This window comes from Rana temporaria, chromosome 12, assembly GCF_905171775.1.
Source record: "Rana temporaria chromosome 12, aRanTem1.1, whole genome shotgun sequence".
Lineage (NCBI taxonomy): Eukaryota > Metazoa > Chordata > Amphibia > Anura > Ranidae > Rana > Rana temporaria.
In genome coordinates this window covers 56,052,382-56,071,290 of record NC_053500.1, presented here as the reverse complement: position 1 = coordinate 56,071,290, position 18,909 = coordinate 56,052,382, and the positions used below count along the sequence as shown (strand labels likewise).

The 18,909-nt window shown below is 43.8% G+C and overlaps 1 protein-coding gene across 4 annotated transcripts in view; it reads left to right on the top strand.

Annotated features, from left to right (window-relative positions):
- The window catches only part of CFAP97D1 (CFAP97 domain containing 1), a 229,961-nt gene that overhangs the window by 57,848 nt on the left and 153,204 nt on the right, over positions 1-18,909 (top strand). The window lies entirely within an intron of this gene.

The window sequence follows — 18,909 nt, the reverse complement described above, 5'->3', positions numbered from 1 at the left end:
CTATAACCATGTGAAATTTTCATAATTTTCTTCACACAAATAGAGATTTCTTTTGGTGTTATTTAAAGGGGTTGTAAAGACAAAAATATCTGTGACCGCCACGCGTATCGTCACTAGACACGCGACTTATTCATGGGTTCCCATGAATAAGTCGCGTATCTAGTGACGATACGCGTGGGGGAGGAGTCGAGTGACGCGACCATCCACCTGAGGAGATCGTCAAAGCACTGAGCGGCGTTCGTATTACTTTACAGCAGAGCCTAATGAGATCGAGGCTTCCATGAGTGCAATCGCTGTATTGCACTGCCCTGAAGTGAAAAGTTATATAGAAGTGAAGCCTGTATACTTTGAACTATCCCATGAATATCGGACTGTGGTGTGTCTATTTTTCCATGTGACAGGGGTTGTACTGACTTGTTGCAGTTGCCCATGAAGATTGCATGCTGGTTTCAATAGGGATTTATTCCTAGCACTTCACTGGCACTTCACTGGATGATTTATTAATTTGGTATATTGTCTATTTTGCACTTGTGATCCCTTTTGTATTAAGTCTACAAGGGGGTCTCTTTCTTATGTAATTTTGTACGTAGAAATAAGTTATTATCAGCGCAACACACCTATTTTATCACTATAATTGGTTTTGTACACTCTTTTTGTGTTTGCAGCGGTATTATTTAGTTTTTTATTTCTATAATTTTCTTTGATTAATTAGTAGTAGTAGCGCTGTAGTACCATATATTTATGTAAACAAACCGGCGTCATTTGATGACGCCGGTTCCTCCCTCCTCTCTCTGTACCGATCGGTACAGTGTGAGAGGGGGGAGCGCGGGTGTCAGCAGCTCTGTGGATGGATCTGTGACTATTGCAGTCACAGATCCATCCATCCCTGCTCAGCCATCCCTGCAACCCCCGCCCCAATACTCTGCAATACCCCCGCGCAATACTCTGCAATACCCCCGCGCAATACTCTGCAAAACCCACGCGCGAAACTCTGCAATACCCGCAGCAATACTCTGCAATACCCCCGCGCAATACTCTGCAATACCCCCACGCAATACTCTGCAATACCCCCGCGCAATACTCTGCAATACCCACGCTCCAATACTCTGCAATACCCACGCACAATACTCTGCAATACCCACGCACCAATACTCTGCAATACCCACGCACCAATACTCTGCAATACCCACGCACCAATACTCTGCAATACCCACGCACCAATACTCTGCAATACCCACGTACCAATACTCTGCAATACCCCCGCACCAATACTCTGCAATACCCCTGCACCAATATTCTGCAATACCCACGCACCAATACTCTGCAATACCCCCGCAGCAATACTCTGCAATACCCCCGCACAATACTCTGCAATACCCCCGCACCAATACTCTGCAATACCCCCACACCAATACTCTGCAATACCCACGCACCAATACTCTGCAATACCCCCGAACCAATACTCTGCAATACCCACGCACAATACTCTGCAATACCCACGCACCAATACTCTGCAATACCCACGCACCAATACTCTGCAATACCCACGCACCAATACTCTGCAATACCCACGCACCAATACTCTGCAATACCCACGCACCAATGCTCTGCAATACCTGGAAAATACTCTGGGGGAAAAAATGCGTTTTAACCACTTCCCGCCTGCCGGATGTCATATAACGTCTTTGACTTTGTGCAGGGATATCTAAATGATGCCTGCAGCTACAGGCATCATTCAGATATCATCTTTTTCAGCCAGCAATTCCCTATACCATAAGAATGATCATGGCGGCTGTTCCACCTCTTGATCATTCTTACGGGAGGCGAAAGGGGACGTCCCCCTCTGGTGCTTCTTCCAACTCACCGCAACGTTCGAAGCCAGGATCGTTTTTTTTTTTCAGGCTTCCCAGCCTAGAGGTGAGATGTGGGGTCTTATTGACCCCATATCTCACTGTAAAGAGGACCTGTCATGATATATTCCTATTACAAGGGATGTTTACAGGGATATTACAAGGGATGTTTAGGTCAGAGAACTCCTTTAAGGGTGTTTAAGTGCCCAGTTGTCAAGTGGTTAAATTAAAGTCTGACAGTAGCTGATAAAGTAAAAATTAATGTTTTGCATTATAACTAGTTTGATACCTGTTGAAATCCAGCTGTTTTATTCACCTCCCTCACTCCTGAATCATTATTCTCACTGACTTCCTGGTTTGCGGTGCGCATTCATTCTTGCTACATCACGGCCTAATGAGAACTACAGTTCCCATTAGGCTTAGCCTCCATGCCTGTGAGGGATAAAAGAGCATCTTCACGCAGGGCTGTAGTCATAGGGAGGGAGTGAGCACATTCTGCTTTCCACCATGCAAAACAGCTCAGATGCTGGTGGAAAGCAAGAAGAGGCGAGACAGGAAATGGCATTTTCAAAACTGGATTACTGTATTTTGGAGGTCAAAAGGAAAAACAAGGTAAGTGATATTTAATTGCTCTAGCTTACAGCAATCAATTAATCTATTAAAAAACGAACCTTTAGTGTTCCTTTAATCACTGCTGGGTTTTTAATAAAAAAAAAAATCTGAAAAAATTGAAAAAACTTTTTTTTCTTAGTTTCTGTCAGTCAATTTTGTAAATACGTAGTTTTTCTCCTTTACTGATGTGTGCTGAGTAGGTGGCACTGATGAGGAGGCACTAATATGCTACACTTATGGGCACTGATAGGTGGCACTGACATGTGGCACTGATGAGCACTGATATGTTGCACTGATGGGTGACACTGATGGGTACTTATAGGTGGCACTGATGGGCACTGGTAGAAGGTACAGATAGACGGCACTGATGGGCACTGATGGGTGGCATTGATGGGCAGCACTATTGGGCATTGATGGGCAACACTGATATATGACACTGATGGGCACTGAAAGCCAGCCCTCATTGGCATCATCAATGGCCACTGATTGCTGGCATCGGTGGTGCTTTATTGTAATCGGGGTACTCTTGATCAGTGCCCTGATTACCCGTCTTGCTGTCAGTGTGAGGCAATGAGAGCCAATTACCAGCACTTCTATGTTTACATGATTAGCATAATTGGACACAGCCGATCACATGGTAAAAGAGCTGCCTCATTGGCTCTTTACAGAGATCGGGTTGCGGCATGTCCTGGCAGGACAGGAGTCAGTATGGGTCTTGGGGCCTAGTAGTTGTGGGGCGTAATTTCAAGTAGATGTCCTGGTGTCCACCGGTGTTAGAGTTTGCTCCCAATGTGGTAGTCGATAGCAGTAGGGAGATGTGGAAGCAGTGGGTAAGTCAGTGTACAAGGCCACTGCTTTACTCTTCTCAGGCCATAGGTTTGAACACTGCGGAGGAGTACAAAGAGATTATGGAAGGTTATTTTGGGGGTCGCCTGGGCCCCCCTTAGCTTACCCCGCCTACTGTAGTCATAAGTAGATGCATGTTTTTGGGGGAAAGGGAAACCACAAATTATAGGGTTGTTTCACCTGGAACCTAGCACCTGTACTCCTCATGCTTTCACAGTCAAGCTACATCCCCCAGACTTCAGTGTTTTTTTTCAATTTGTATTTCAAGGTGGAGTATGGGATAGATTTCCCATAAGTTCCGGACTCTCTCTTTAATACCCTTGAAAGCGAAGGATCTGAATTATATAACCAATCTATGTGGTACTTCCTAAAACAAAACCTTTAGAAACTATCAGGCCAGAAAACTCCTTTAATGAATTCAATTAATACAAGATGAAAGGCTTGCCTAGGGACCAGGCCTACAACCACTGGAGGAATAAAAGCCTTGAGAATTAAAAAAAAACATATAGCAGTACTGCACTCAACTAGGGATTAGGGAAAATGGTTTCTGGAACCAAGTTGGGCGACAAGACCAGGAACTGGCTTAACAACCCAGCCCTCGGGTTACCTGTCCTTCAAGGCTTTTATTGCCATCTAAGGCTAGATTTTTAAAGTAAATGATTAGACTTAGTATCACACCAAAGGCTCATGCACATGGGGATATTAAAGAAATTCCATCTACATTTGACCTTTTTGGTAAAAATTGGTAAAAATAGCCTATGTAAAGAAATATGAGTTTTGTCCCATATTTACCTATGTTTATCCACATTTAAACTTGTATGGCATTTAGTGGCGTATGCATGCAAACTCATTCTATTAATTTTTCTCTATGGAGAAATGAGAAGGGGGGGGGGGGGCTTCTGTGTGATTCACAATAGAGAGAATGCGTATAAACTGACAAGATGAAATTCCTTACAAATAACTATGGGGCAAATTTACTAAGACAGGAGCAAACAGAATGTGGAGCAGCTGCGCTTTGCAACCAATCAGCTTTTTTTTAAAGCTGAAAGTGTTACTAAACCCAAGACCCTGCATTCACTATATCTGATCTCCTACAGTACACAGAACATGGAAATTCAATTATTTTCATAACTATAAACTGCTAAATACCCTTTCTCAACAGCAGTATATAGCAATCTTGTGACATCTATCAGTGTCTGGTTAAAGCTTGTAGGAGGAGTTTTCATTCTCTCCTGACTGTCCTATGAGGCTGCAGGACCCCTGACTCTCTGTTTAGACAGGGCCGATTGGCCCTGTGCTGATCACATGCACCCTCCCTCTATTCTAGCAATATACACCAAACTGAGCGTGTGCAGAGTGCTCCCAATGTTTTGTACTATGAGCAGATGGTTTGGGGACCGTGGAATAAGGGGAGGATTAGAGAAGACAGGATCAAACAGCCTTTTTACACAATGCGGAGGATTAACTCCTTAGGTTACTCAGTGAGTATAAAAGCATGCTTTACTGCATATACAAGGCTAGATTTTTAAAGTAAATGATTAGACTTAGTATCACACCAAAGGCTCATGCACATGGGGATATTAAAGAAATTCCATCTACATTTGACCTTTTTGGTAAAAATTGGTAAAAATAGCCTATGTAAAGAAATATGAGTTTTGTCCCATATTTACCTATGTTTATCCACATTTAAACTTGTATGGCATTTAGTGGCGTATGCATGCAAACTCATTCTATTAATTTTTCTCTATGGAGAAATGAGAAGGGGGTGGGGCTTCTGTAGTTCCCAGAAATGAACTGGAGAGCTGATAAGAGCCCATTGGATAATACTGAAGAGAGCACAGGACAGTCATGAATGTCTTGCGGTTATTGAATAATTATAACAAAACACTTTCCATATTTAATTTAGCATGTCAAAATGGAGACAAATACAAGAATTTCATTGTTAGGGGTTAAATCACCTTAAAAAAAAGTGTGTAAAATGCCCCCAATCCACAACTAGACCCAAAGCGTATGGACAACAATGGCATTTCATTCATCAGACTTTAATTGAAGAGAGGCAGGGTCCCGCAACTTTGAACTTAATCGACAATCAGTATAAATGTTAGGAGCCGTCAATGCTAAGCAAATTTCCATAGGCATGTTTAGACTATGCAAAAATCTTTAAACCTACAAAACTGTGCTGAGATATGGGATAGAAGTGTTAAATAATTAAGCTTAGTGATTGCAGCATATATTTAACTATATTTAGAGACCAAACATGGATACTGGAATTGTTATGGTCCCAGAGAGACCAAAATTAACATTTACATTCCCACATCCCAAGGCTTTAAAGGCATGTTTACACTCTTTTTAAATCTCTCTGCATAGCCAATCTTCTATGTAAATTATTATAACAGTGTAGTGCACAGAATGGGATGTATGAGTAATTAAACTTTTTGGAGCTGCAATGTGTGATTCACAATAGAGAGAATGCATATAAACTGACAAGATGAAATTCCTTACAAATAACTATGGGGCAAATTTACTAAGACAGGAGCAAACAGAATGTGGAGCAGCTGCGCTTTGCAACCAATCAGCTTTTTTTTAAAGCTGAAAGTGTTACTAAACCCAAGACCCTGCATTCACTATATCTGATCTCCTACAGTACACAGAACATGGAAATTCAATTATTTTCATAACTATAAACTGCTAAATACCCTTTCTCAACAGCAGTATATAGCAATCTTGTGACATCTATCAGTGTCTGGTTAAAGCTTGTAGGAGGAGTTTTCATTCTCTCCTGACTGTCCTATGAGGCTGCAGGACCCCTGACTCTCTGTTTAGACAGGGCCGATTGGCCCTGTGCTGATCACATGCACCCTCCCTCTATTCTAGCAATATACACCAAACTGAGCGTGTGCAGAGTGCTCCCAATGTTTTGTACTATGAGCAGATGGTTTGGGGACCGTGGAATAAGGGGAGGATTAGAGAAGACAGGATCAAACAGCCTTTTTACACAATGCGGAGGATTAACTCCTTAGGTTACTCAGTGAGTATAAAAGCATGCTTTACTGCATATACAGACTGATTTTACTGTTGTGGGTTTAGTTACACTTTAACTGAACAAACTAAAGATAGAAACGTATTGTTTGCCATGCACAGCTGCTCTAGATTCTGTCTGCTCCAGTTTTAGTAAAATTCCCTCAGTGTGTCCATTAAACTTTTAAAACAATATTTGGATAATTATCCAGCAGCAAGCACATCTGGGTTTTGCCCGATATTGCTAAATTGACTGTTTAGAGCAAAGTAATTTTCTAACAAGCCTAAGCCCTTCATAGCCTCCACCAGTGATAGTACTGACACAGTAACACGGGGTAAGTTATTGATCTGGGTCTACCATAGGTTGAGGTTTGTGGGCCTGCTAAACTAATGCTGTATTTTGTCACCATAGTAACAAACTAAGCCAGACCCCACACTATAAAAGGGTGGGTTTCCAGCAGCCATCTTGACAATGTGTTTTAGCTATGATAGGGAAGGAATAGGAAGTACTGCTGATAAAGTCATAGGGACATATAAGCATAGGGCTTGTAGACACTTTAGGATGGCCTCCTAAAGTAGATATAAACCATTACTGAATGTTCTGTAGGTATCAAAATGCAGTAATTTCTAAATCTATCTATGAGATGCAACCTGCCACCCTTCCCTTCAGGGACAGCTGATTTGACAACAGCTGTAAAGGATATGGCTGATTCATAGTTGCAGCCCATTTCAGCAGTGAGCACTTTCTCAAGACAAGTGTAGCGGATGGTTGCTACTAGTTACTAACAGCCACCATGTTCACCCTGCTGCCAAACTTCCATACAATACTCTTTCAAGGACAATGAACAGTCATTTGCTTTTGTTTTGTTTTTGTTTATTTGGGGAATATAACTTGGTTTGGGAAGGGGTATTGGATACCCATAGAACAGTTCACTTTGCCATTATTATTAAACAATTGTTGAATCAATTGTGCTTTGAGCAAATTATGGACTCTAACACTCCATTCTTCACTTCACCCAGCCCACAACTCCCCTCCAGTGTACTGGACCTGAGCTTATGTAGGAGACCTGCCCCCTGCCAATTCCAATTGGGGATTGGTCAGGGCTCCTCACATGAGCTCCCTGTCACTCCAACTCTCAGCCCTGTCCCTCTTCCAGAACATTCTCCCTGGAAGCAAGGGAGGTGCCCAAGAACTGAAGAACAGTTGGTCACACCCACTGCTACACTAACCACTCCCTGCCCCCCAGATCAAAACAAGCCAGCCTAGCATGCAGAATAGGCCTGCCTAAATGTACCTGCCTGGAAGCTATCACAAAAAAAAAACTCACATCTAACACCTACCTATGGTAGAGGGCACTACATCCATCCCCACCAATTTACAGCTGGCCCCCAGCTGTGGGGAAAAATATTAATTTTGAAAAATACCTCCTGGGCCCAGGAGTAAAGGGCATCCCATAAAATAGGTTGGATGAGGGAAGGGAGAAAACTTGGAGGGCACTACACAAGCAACAGCAAATGGAATGCAGAGAGAGAGGGGCATGTCAGCCATTGCATTCCTCTTGCCAATACATAGTTACATATATAGTTACAAATGTAGGTTGAATAAGGACAGTTCAACCTAAATGTGTGTGAAGTTCTCTTTTTAAAATATGCATGTCCAAGGCAAGACGCAGAAGTGAATCAGCCATTTCTTTCATTGCTGTTATTGGATAGGCCGCGGCAGAGGGTTAGGGGGTAGGTTGGACATCATTAGGGTTAGAAAGCACTTAGACTTTGTCCCACAGGAGACAAAACTGTAAAACAAATATCTTCTTTAAAGTCTATATGAGATTTCAGTGGTTGAGTATACATCTACTTTCACAAACCATACTTGAGTTCTTTGAATTGTAGTGCTGGATAAATGTTTCATATGCGCCCTGCTTGTGTGCACAGATCTGCATACCCAAAATCCTATATCTGTTTGCAACAACTGATTGAAATATAGCTCTTTAATGTTCAACACCTTAGCTCTTTATTCTTTTAAATTGGATCATCTTCCTTTGTTTCCTTTTTAGATGATAATGTTTACCTTAAGGTAATTAGAGCACATTAGGCAGTTGTTGCTGAAATTTTTCCCACAAAATGACAACATTTTGTAGGATTTGTGTGAGTGGGCTGTGAGTGGGCCATCCCAAGTTGAAGACTTATCATTGTGGCTTTATGAGTAAAGTTGAGCAAACTGTGATGCCTTTGGCGTGTGGCTGTTTTCCTTTGGTAGTACATTCGGAGCACATACGGCTTCTCTTTGGCTTGACACCCAATTGAGACACACAGGGGTTGATTTACTAAAGGCAAATAAACTGTGCACTTTGCAAAGTGCAACTGCACTTTGTACAGTGCACAGTCTTTTTGCCTTTAGCAAATCAACCCCACAGTGTCTCAAACCACAAAGTGATCACCCGAGTCTCTATTACTCCAAATCAGGTTTCTTTCCACCAGTCTGTTTATATTTATCATATTGTTCTTTTGCAATCACTTCCAAAAAAAATGTTATTTTATTTAAAAAATGAATCTATGTAACTGCAATCACTTGCAATACCTATTGTGGAGGAACAATATCTCTTGAGGAAGTCGCGTGACTGTGACGATACGCGTGGAGTGGAGCCAGCTGACGCTGCTGAAACCAGAAGGGACACAGGAGCCTTTGAGCCCTGCTGTTAGTTTTAGAAGTTTAAAGTATTTTATTGTAATGTAAGTTGCTACATTTTAATGAATACATTTCTTATGAAATACTGCACCACGAGGATATCTTTTCTTGCATGAGTTACTAGTAGAAAAATGAATTTAAAGGGTCATACACACGATTGCCCACAGAGGGTCAGAACACCAGGAGAGAGAGAGCGAAAGAGGTGAAAGAAGACAGAGGAATCTAAAATTGCTCAACCCAGCATAGGGGACTGCATGATTTGATCTAGCAACAGAGGTCATAAGTCAAGGTGAGCGCATAGTTTGGAAGGTGGTTTGGAATCACTGAAGCACAGCACTTTTATTTGGATCCTATTGCTGTGGAGTCACTTAATTAATGCAAATACTAGCACCTGTCATCTGGATCACATTGTTGAGAACCACTAAATGAACTGCACTATATGGTTTTAAAAGGGTACAGACTTTTTTAAAGGATTATATTTTATGTGTTTTCCACTGAAAATTTTGTTTGGAGGAAGTTATACATGAAAAAGCACTTTAATGATATTTTATGCAAATTATGGTATAAAGTTTCTATATTGATGGTTTAATACAGTCCATGCTGTTATATCAGACCACATGGATTTGTGCTAACGTAACAAATGTAAAGGACTTTTCTAAGCTTCATTTATGCAATTCTTTTCTCTTCACAAACTCTTCTTGCGAAACATATGTTGAGACTTAATGCATCAACTGTGTTGTTTTGCTTTACACTAAAGGAGGCTGTAGCAGGTTGGGTTGCAGATTCCACAAACTCCCACTATAGGAGAGCCTTCTGTCTGAAATGACTCAAGAGGAGGGGGAAAATCATCATCACACACTGCAAGTTAAGGGCATTGTCAAATTACATAAAGTACACTTATTCCTTCAGCCTACCCTGCTTTATCTAAAGTATCCCACCTTCTTTTACCTTTAACCCCAGATGAATTCCAGCCTCAGGAAATGGTTCCATAGTTTATTGGGATGAACTGCCCTGAAGCGGTCATGAAAAAGGTTTGGCCTGCGAGTTGCTAATACAAAGGAAGGCCATGGTTTTGAGTGTTAGGTAAAAGTGCACCTATATAAAGAAATCATGGGTGCCGCTTCAGGCTCTAATAGGTCCTTATATGCTGACAACCATTGTGAGTGCAGACAGGGAAAGCTTGTCTCAGCTCCAAAGAAGTCAATGAAGAAAAAAAAGAAAACCAGAGAGTTCCACATCACACAAAACCATCATGTAAAAATTGGAAGCAGCCTGAGCCCAGGTCACGCCCCCCACATGTTTTGCCCCGCCCACAGGGCTTAGTCACGGGAAGTCCCATGACAAAGCCTCGTGGATGGGACACAACATGGTGGGCGCATGGCCTAGACTAAGTCTAGGCTGAGTCTGCTTCCACTCTTTAGAGAAAGGATTACCGCTCACCAAGCCTCTGAGTCTTTTAGAAGCTCCCGCCCTACTTTGAACACACAGGTGCTGGTTTTGCACAAGCTTTGCAAGAAAGGAAATTGTCCTGGACTGCCACACTCTGTATAAGATGTTCTTTATTGAAGATAAAATCCAAATCACAGCATACAGTCAAACTTGAAATGAAGACAGGGACAAGGCTAACGCTTTTCACATTGTGGGATGATTACTGATAGCATACCACTTTTTACATGAGGGTTTTGTGTGATGTGCAGCTCCCGGGACTTCCTTTCTTTCTACATTAAGGTAAATGTTCATCTAGGGGAGGCTGCATTACTTTAGAACAAGAAACATGAGCACACTTTTGCAAAAAAGGAATGAAAATAATTTTTTAAGGTTAATGTAACCCCTTCCAGCTGCTGCCTCCCAGCCCTTTAAGAGGTTCCAAATGGCAGGAGGCAGAGGCAAGCATTCCGATCATGTGACTGCTGTGATTGGCTGTCACAGTGGTCACCATGACCTGCAAGCTCCCAATGCATACTTGCATTCCTGAGGTTTCCGATCATGTGACCGCAGCCCTATGTACGGTACCCACCATAATGTACATAGGGCCACATATATGCGTTAAAGCCCACCCCCTTGGAGTCTGCATAAATGCATACTTCCAGCAGGAAGAGGTTAAAGCATTTGAAATAATTATAGTTTTGTTTACAACCTGAAAGGATACTATAGATCACAGAAAGACATTAGCGGTATCCATATCCAACAGTTAATTACACAGCTTATAAATAACCGTAAAAACTTTAATAGGAAAATGAAGCTTGCTTAAAAATCCTATTTCTAAAGTTTTATTAACAACCATGAAGATAAAAGCATTTTTTCTATTATAGATAGCCTGATGAATCTTTTCTCAAATTTAATCAGAGCCTCTTTCAGTTGATAAGTATAATGAGTTTGAAGAGCTTTTTAATGATAAAATTACAGAGATAACCTAGCACATATTCACCTTAATAGAATAGTTCTCCGCCCTCTCTTCTGCTGTAGAATGCAGTATATCATGGTAGCTGAAGTATTTTTGATAATATTTTTAATTTTTTTCTGTGATTCTGTAAAAAAGCAGTGGACCACAGTCAGTCTCTAAGTGTAGAATGCATTTTGTTGCTGTTTGATCTTGCTCCAGCATTGTTATGAGTAAGGACTTTATAACCACGGGCAAAACCAACTTATTATTAGCACCACATCCCTTAATTGAATAGATACAGAGGAATTTAATGGGATTTTTAAGGTGCAAAATAAGGTCCAGTGATCTCAGAATATGGTATGAAAAGTTTTATTTTAAGACAAAATAGAAAATTGTTAAAAAAAAACTAGCAAGTACATTTCAATACAATTTTATTGATACAGCTCTGTAGAATGGAGTTCCCAACATATTTTGCCCATATTTTGGTCTTCTTCAGGGGATGCGGTCCATTAGAGGTAGAAGCCTTCCAAGTCTCTTGAAGTCTCTTTCTCCACACAAACCGGAAGACAAAATCTAGAACGACATTGATTCCTCCCATTATCTTGGGACAAACCATCACCCCAAGCACGAAAGTAAAAATGTAAAAGGGAAAAAATATGTGCGCTATCCAAAAACAAAAATAAGTGTAACAAAGAATGAACCCTTAACGGGAGTGAAGCAGCTACACAGGAATGTGACAAAACTCAGACAAATGTGGATGGTAATGTAGCGCTACGTGTGAGCCAAAAAGCAATGGCTGTATACACCTAATGGGGTGTGACCATATATTGTGACACAAAGGATGTAATGGCAAAAATTGCACCACAACAAAATGTGAAATTCAAATCAATAAAGTGAACAATATAAACAAAAATGTAATATAGTGTCCATAAACAATAAAACGATGAAGATGTCATGAGATGGTGAGAAACTTCCCAACAGAAATCTTCAAATATGAGGTGGAATACATATGCGCTTACCGCAAACGTTGGACCCAAATGTCGTACGACAGTGGATCAATCGAGCTTGGAATGTCCCACAGAGATGTTACCGGAAGTCCAGAAGGAAATGGAGTCTACCTCCTAGGCAGTCAGATGTCGTCAACCCAGGAAAGGGCAGGAAGACCAGATGTTCATCGGCCACCGACTACTCCAATACTGAAGATCCTAGTAAACCGTGGGTATGGCAATCATAAAATATCCTCCAAGCATCCAAACACGATCTGGTTCAGGTAAGTGAGAACGCTGGCATGGGTACTGGAAACCAACTGGAGAGGGCTAAAAAAAAAACGTATCTTCCACAAATTCATGTAAAGAGAAGAAAAAAAAATGGGGGCTCCAATGGTGTCGTACAACATTTGGGTCCAACGGTTGCGGTAAGCGCATATGTATTCCACCTCATATTTGAAGATTTCTGTTGGGAAGTTCCTCACCATCTCATGACATCTTCATCGGTTTATTGTTTATGGACACTATATTACATTTTTGTTTATATTGTTCACTTTATTGATTTGAATTTCACATTTTGTTGTGGTGCAATTTTCGCCATTACATCCTTTGTGTCATAATATATGGTCACACCCCATTAGGTGTATGCAGCCATTGCTTTTTGGCTCACACGTAGCGCTACATTATCATCCACAAAAGTAAAAAGCCTAGGAGTTATCTTTGACTCAGACATGTCTATGGATGCACAAATAGGATCAGTGGTCAGCGGATCTCACTATCTTCTCCGCTTGCTGCATAGACTCATCCCCTTCATCCCGGAAGAAGACACAGTAGTAGTAGTGGGAACACTCATCAACTCCATACTCGACTATGCAAATTCCCTCTACCTAGGACTACCCAAATACCAGATGTCTCATCTACAAGTTGTCCAGAACACTGCAGCCAGACTGGTAACAGGTAAAAAAACGGTCTTGAGGTCCCTCCACTGGCTAGCCATAAAGGATCGGATGACATTCAAGACCCTCTGCCTCACCCACAAATGCACACAAGGAATCGCGCCGCAATACTTATGTGAGAAAATAAAACCCTACACTCCAAATCGGGTCCTACAATCAACTAATCAGAACCTCCTCCACATCCCCAAGACCCGCTACAAATGAAAAGGAGAACGAAGATTCGCAGTCCAAGGACCATGGCTATGGAACGCTCTACCTACAGACATTCGGATGGAAGTGAGCCATCGGGCCTTCAGAAAAAAACTTAAGACACATCTATTCTGAAGCGTGGCTGGACAAGGACATTGGATACAGCGCCTTGAGACAATTTAGTTCGCATTTATAGCGCTATACAAGTTACTCACTCACTCTATGGTGTATTATGATCAAATCACTATGTGGGTCAAAAAATGTCTGCCTGTGTCAAAGAGACCAAGAGCTATAGGTGACCTATGAGCATTCATGGACCAGAAAACAAGGTTTTGCAATGAACTCGATACCCAGAGATTTAAGCTATCTGCGCAATCTGACACTTGTCCAGGGGCGGACTGACAACTCATGGGGCCTTCGGGCAATAAGAGATTATGGGACCCCCGGGCAATAGGAGATTATGGGACCACACAGTAATGTATACACACACAGATTATATACACAGTATACACACACACAGACAGACAATATACACACACACTGAGAAGGTACTGGAGAGGTGGGGCAGCTATAATCTTGGTATTTTTAGACCAAAAGGATGTTGGTAAGGGACATTTCAGGGACAGATGTAAAAATAACACTGATTTTTACATACTGTCCCTAGTTTTACTTAGGCTGGCAACCCTGATGGGGCCCCCTAGTGGCATGGGCCCCTCAGGCAGTGCCCGAGTGCTCGAATGGTCATTCCACCCCTGCACTTGTCTCTAAAGCTGGCGTCCTGCAGTAGCGTGTGTGTCCCTGTGGTTCCAGCAGCTGGAACCACAGGGACACACACGCTACTGCAGGACGCCAGCTTCAGAGGCAAGTTTTTAAAAAAATGTATATTTTGTCTTTAAATAAAACTTTTTATACCATATTCTGAGATCACTGGACCTTATTCTGCACCTTAAAAAAAATCCCATTAAATTGCTTTAATTATCCATTGCTATGAGTGTTTGTAATGACCAAGCAAACCAGAATGCTTGAGGGGGTCTGGTGATTAATGCTGGGAGAACTGTCAAATTGTCTGTAAGTATTTCACTAAGGAAAGAACCAGGAACATTCCATCCTGGGAGATATTGATGTTGGCTGCTGGAGACCAAAAATGTCTGGCCTAGAGGAAACAAGTTGGAAGTATGCACACAAACGTTTCCATTATGTCTTGCCTTGAAACCATTTGAAACTTAAAGTAGAATTCCAGCCTAAACCTAACTTGTCTTAAAAATGTTCCCTGCCCCCTCTTACCACCTTACCACTAGCTTAGTAGTAATAAAGTAATAAAGAAGTAATAAAGATGTACAGAATATACTTACCTATTTTCAGGCCACTTCAGTCTGGTCACTTGTGGCCACAGGGGAGAGGAAGGCGTGTCGACAATGGATTGGATCAGTGACACTGCCATATCCAGGTTTACCAGCTGTTGTCAAGTGCTGTAGCTGTCTCCTGGAGCCACCCTTGGCTGACAGAGGATCATGTGACTAGACCAGAACGGGCTGAATATAGGTACTGTATATGAATATTTTTTTTTACACAGGTTAGTCAGCATAGGTGTTGAGAGGAGGGAGGGGACATTTTTAAGACTAGCAAGGCTAGGAATTCTACTTTAATTGACAAGAAGCCAAAGCTCTGTAAGTGTCCAGTCAAAAAGAGAATTTGTTAGATGGAAGATTAAAAAGTGAGTGGAGCCTAGTTTCGTGTTTGAGACCAGACATGTTTTAGGAATAACCTTATCTGCACCTCACCCTCCTTTCCATTTTTCAATGTGTAATAAACCAGTTCTTGAAGTGACTGGGGCCCATTCTTTTTACAGAACCACATCTAATATTGAATGTTTCTGCGAATTAGTTGCCATGCAAGAGTGCTTAGGACATTTACAATGTAACAGTTAATCATCTGAAAGTCTATATTTATTCAAAATAGGTACCAATAGTGCTACACAAATAAAGTATGATCTTCAAAGAATGCAGGAAATACTCACTTCTCCCACTGTCCCGATGATCTTTGTTGTAGTAAAGGAAGACTGCTGGCTGAAGAATATGCAGAATCAAACACTCCTGGGAATGCCCCAGATGATCCTACACTGCGCATATGCAGCTATTAGAATCAGGGCCGGCGCTAGGCATAGGCAAGTCAGGCGGCTGCCTAGAGCGCCAGGGTAGGGGGAGCGGCAAAATTTGGATCCCCAGCCATTCGCTGGGGATTCTGATCATCAAAATACCTCCTGGACCTGAATTTTGAAAAAAAAAAACTTCCCTTTGGCGCCAGGCTGGGGGGGGGGGGGGGCGGTGTGCGCCTGTGAAGACATCACCTTCTTCACAACGCTATTCCCAGCCTGCAGCGCCGTAGCAGCGGCAGTGAGATGAGGGGAGAGAGCTGGGACAGCACCTGGCCGGAAGTTCCTCATGACGATCTATGGTGGAAGTTGCTGTTGAACTGGCCAGGGCGGGTGAGATGGAAGCCCTACATGCAAGCCGCATGCTTGCTACGATGTCCGATCGCCCCCCCCCCCTCCTGGTCGCTCGAGGATCTGTAGTGAGAAGAGGAGACAGACTGGCAGCGCCGTTCTCCTTCAGTAAAGACTCCCCCCCCCCGCTGGCTCAGGTACACAATAGAAGCAGGACGCTCAGTGCTGCAGCCTGCACCCTGTCATAAGAAGTTAAAAAATGTACTCTAGTCTCTGCTGTCAACATTGCACTGCTTTCTAGTCTCTGCTTTACATTGCACTGTGTACAGAGGGGGAACTGGTTTGTGTGTGTGGGGGGGCAGATATGTGTGTGTGTGTGTGGGGGGGGGCAGATTGTGTGTGTGTGTGGGGGGGTACAGAGTGGGAACGTGTGGGGGGTACAGAGTGGGAACTTGTGGGGGGCAGATTGTGTGTGGGGGGGTACAGAGTGGGAACGTGTGGGGGGGCAGATTGTGTGTGTGTGGGGGGTACAGAGTGGGAACTTTTGGGGGGGCAGATTGTGTGTGGGGGGGGGTACAGAGTGGGAATGTGTGGGGGGGCAGATTGTGTGTGTGTGGGGGGGTACAGAGTGGGAACTGGTGTTGTCGGAGACAGGTGTGTGTGTGTGTGTGGGGGGGGACAGGTGTGTGTGTGGGGGGGGGTACAGATTGGGACCTGGTGTGTGTGGGGGGGTACAGAGTGGGGACTGGGGGGGACAGAGTGGGAACTGCTGTGGGGGGGGGGCAGATGTGCATGGGGGTACACAGTGGGAACTGGAGGGGGGACAGAGTGGGAACTGGTGTGGGGGGGACATATGTGTGTGTGTGTGTGTAGGGGGTACAGAGTGGGAACTGGTGTGTGGGGGGGGCAGATGTGCAGGGGGGTACAGAGTGGGAACTGGTGTGGGGGGTACCGGTTGTGCAGGGGGGTACAGAGTGGGAAATGGTGTGGGGGGGACAGATGTGCAGGGGGGTACAGAGTGGGAACTGGTGTGGGGGGTACCGGTTGTGCAGGGGGGTACAGAGTGGGAAATGGTGTGGGGGGGGACAGATGTGCAGGGGGGTACAGAGTGGGAACTGGTGTGGGGGGTACCGGTTGTGCAGGGGGGTACAGAGTGGGAAATGGTGTGGGGGGGACAGATGTGCAGGGGGGGTACAGAGTGGGAAATGGTGTGGGGGGGACAGATGTGCAGGAGGTTACAGAGTGGGAACTGGTGTGGGGGGTACCGGTTGTGCAGGGGGGTACAGAGTGGGAAATGGTGTGGGGGGGACAGATGTGCAGGGGGGTACAGAGTGGGAACTGGTGTGGGGGGGACAGATGTGCAGGGGGGTACAGAGTGGGAACTGGTGTGGGGGGTACCGGTTGTGCAGGCAGGGGGGTACAGAGTGGGAAATGGTGTGGGGGGGACAGATGTGCAGGGGGGTACAGAGTGGGAACTGGTGTGGGGGAGACAGGTGTGTGTGTGTAGGGGGGTACAGAGTGGGAACTGGTGTGTGGGGGGGGCAGATGTGCAGCGGGGTACAGAGGGGGAACAGATGTGTGTGTGTTGGGGGGGTTACAGAGAGGAACTGATTGGGTGGGGAAAGGAACAAATGTGCAGGGGGTACATATAGGAACTGGTGTGTGTGTGTGTGTGTGGGGGGGGGGGGTTAAGGGGATCAAAGGTGGGTGGTGCAGAGGGGAACATGCGTTCAGGATGATACAGTGATGGGGTGATCTGAGGTGTAAAGGTGGAAGAATTGTGGTGATCTTAGACCTAAAAATACAGGAATTGGGGTGATTTGAGGTGTGGAGGTTCAAATCCAGTTTTGTATAAAAATAAATGCAGATCTTTTTGCAGGTCAAAAAATGTGCATTTTTTTTTCTAGGAGTGTAGCATTGTCAGTGTATCTGTTGCTTGTACAGGCTGGCAGTTACACAGTTGGGCTCTCTGTATACTGCTCTAGCCTGTGGACCACGGCTGGCGTGAGGAAGCGAGTCGGTGCCATCCTCCTAGTTGCCTTTTGGCCGGGTCCAGAGGCACAGGTGCATGCATGTGGACCACGGCCGAAGAAATAGGTGAAAAGGCACTGCAAAAATCTCAGTGAGGGGCGGAGCGAATGGCACGGGGGGGGGGGGGGGGCGTCAAAATGAGGCTTCGCCTAGGGTGTCAAAAATCCTTGCACCAGCCCTGATTAGAATGAAGACACAGTAGTCTATTTTTCAGGAGGAATTAAAGATTTTTCAGAGTACTGCTTAGGACCAATTATGTCTACTTGACTATTTTAATATAGCAAACCTTCATTTTGTTTAGAGCCAATCCACTGTAAGTACCCTTTAAGAGATTTTTACAACTATGTGTCCGCATATCTGTAATTCTAAAACGTTGTCCCTAGATAATACCATTTGTCAAAGTGAGGCCAAGGACAGGAACATTTTTATGAAACAGGTATTTTCTTTTCTTTTTTTTTCAGAATATAGGGCCAGATCCATGTACAGCGGGCGCAACTTAAATATTCCGATTTAAGTTACACCGCCGCAAAATTTATACCTACGTGCCCGATCCACAAAGCACTTATCTAGAAATTTGCAGCGGTGTAACTTAAATCCGTCCGGCGCAAGGCGGGCCCAATCTAATGGGGCGAGTCCCATTTAAATTAGGCGCGCTCCCGCGCCGGACGTACTGCGCATGCTCCCGACGCTATTTTCCCGACGTGCTTTGCGTTACGTTACGTTGCGCCGAGTTTTGTGAATCGCGACGGGTAAAAAATAGATGCGGCGGGAAAAACATTTTTTTTAAAAAAAATTTACAGCGACGCGGGAAAGAAGGGTATACTTTTACATGGTGTACTAAGTTTACACTTTGTAAAAGCAGCCCTAATTTTGCGACGGCAAACTAACACTTACGGAGACTTAACGAAG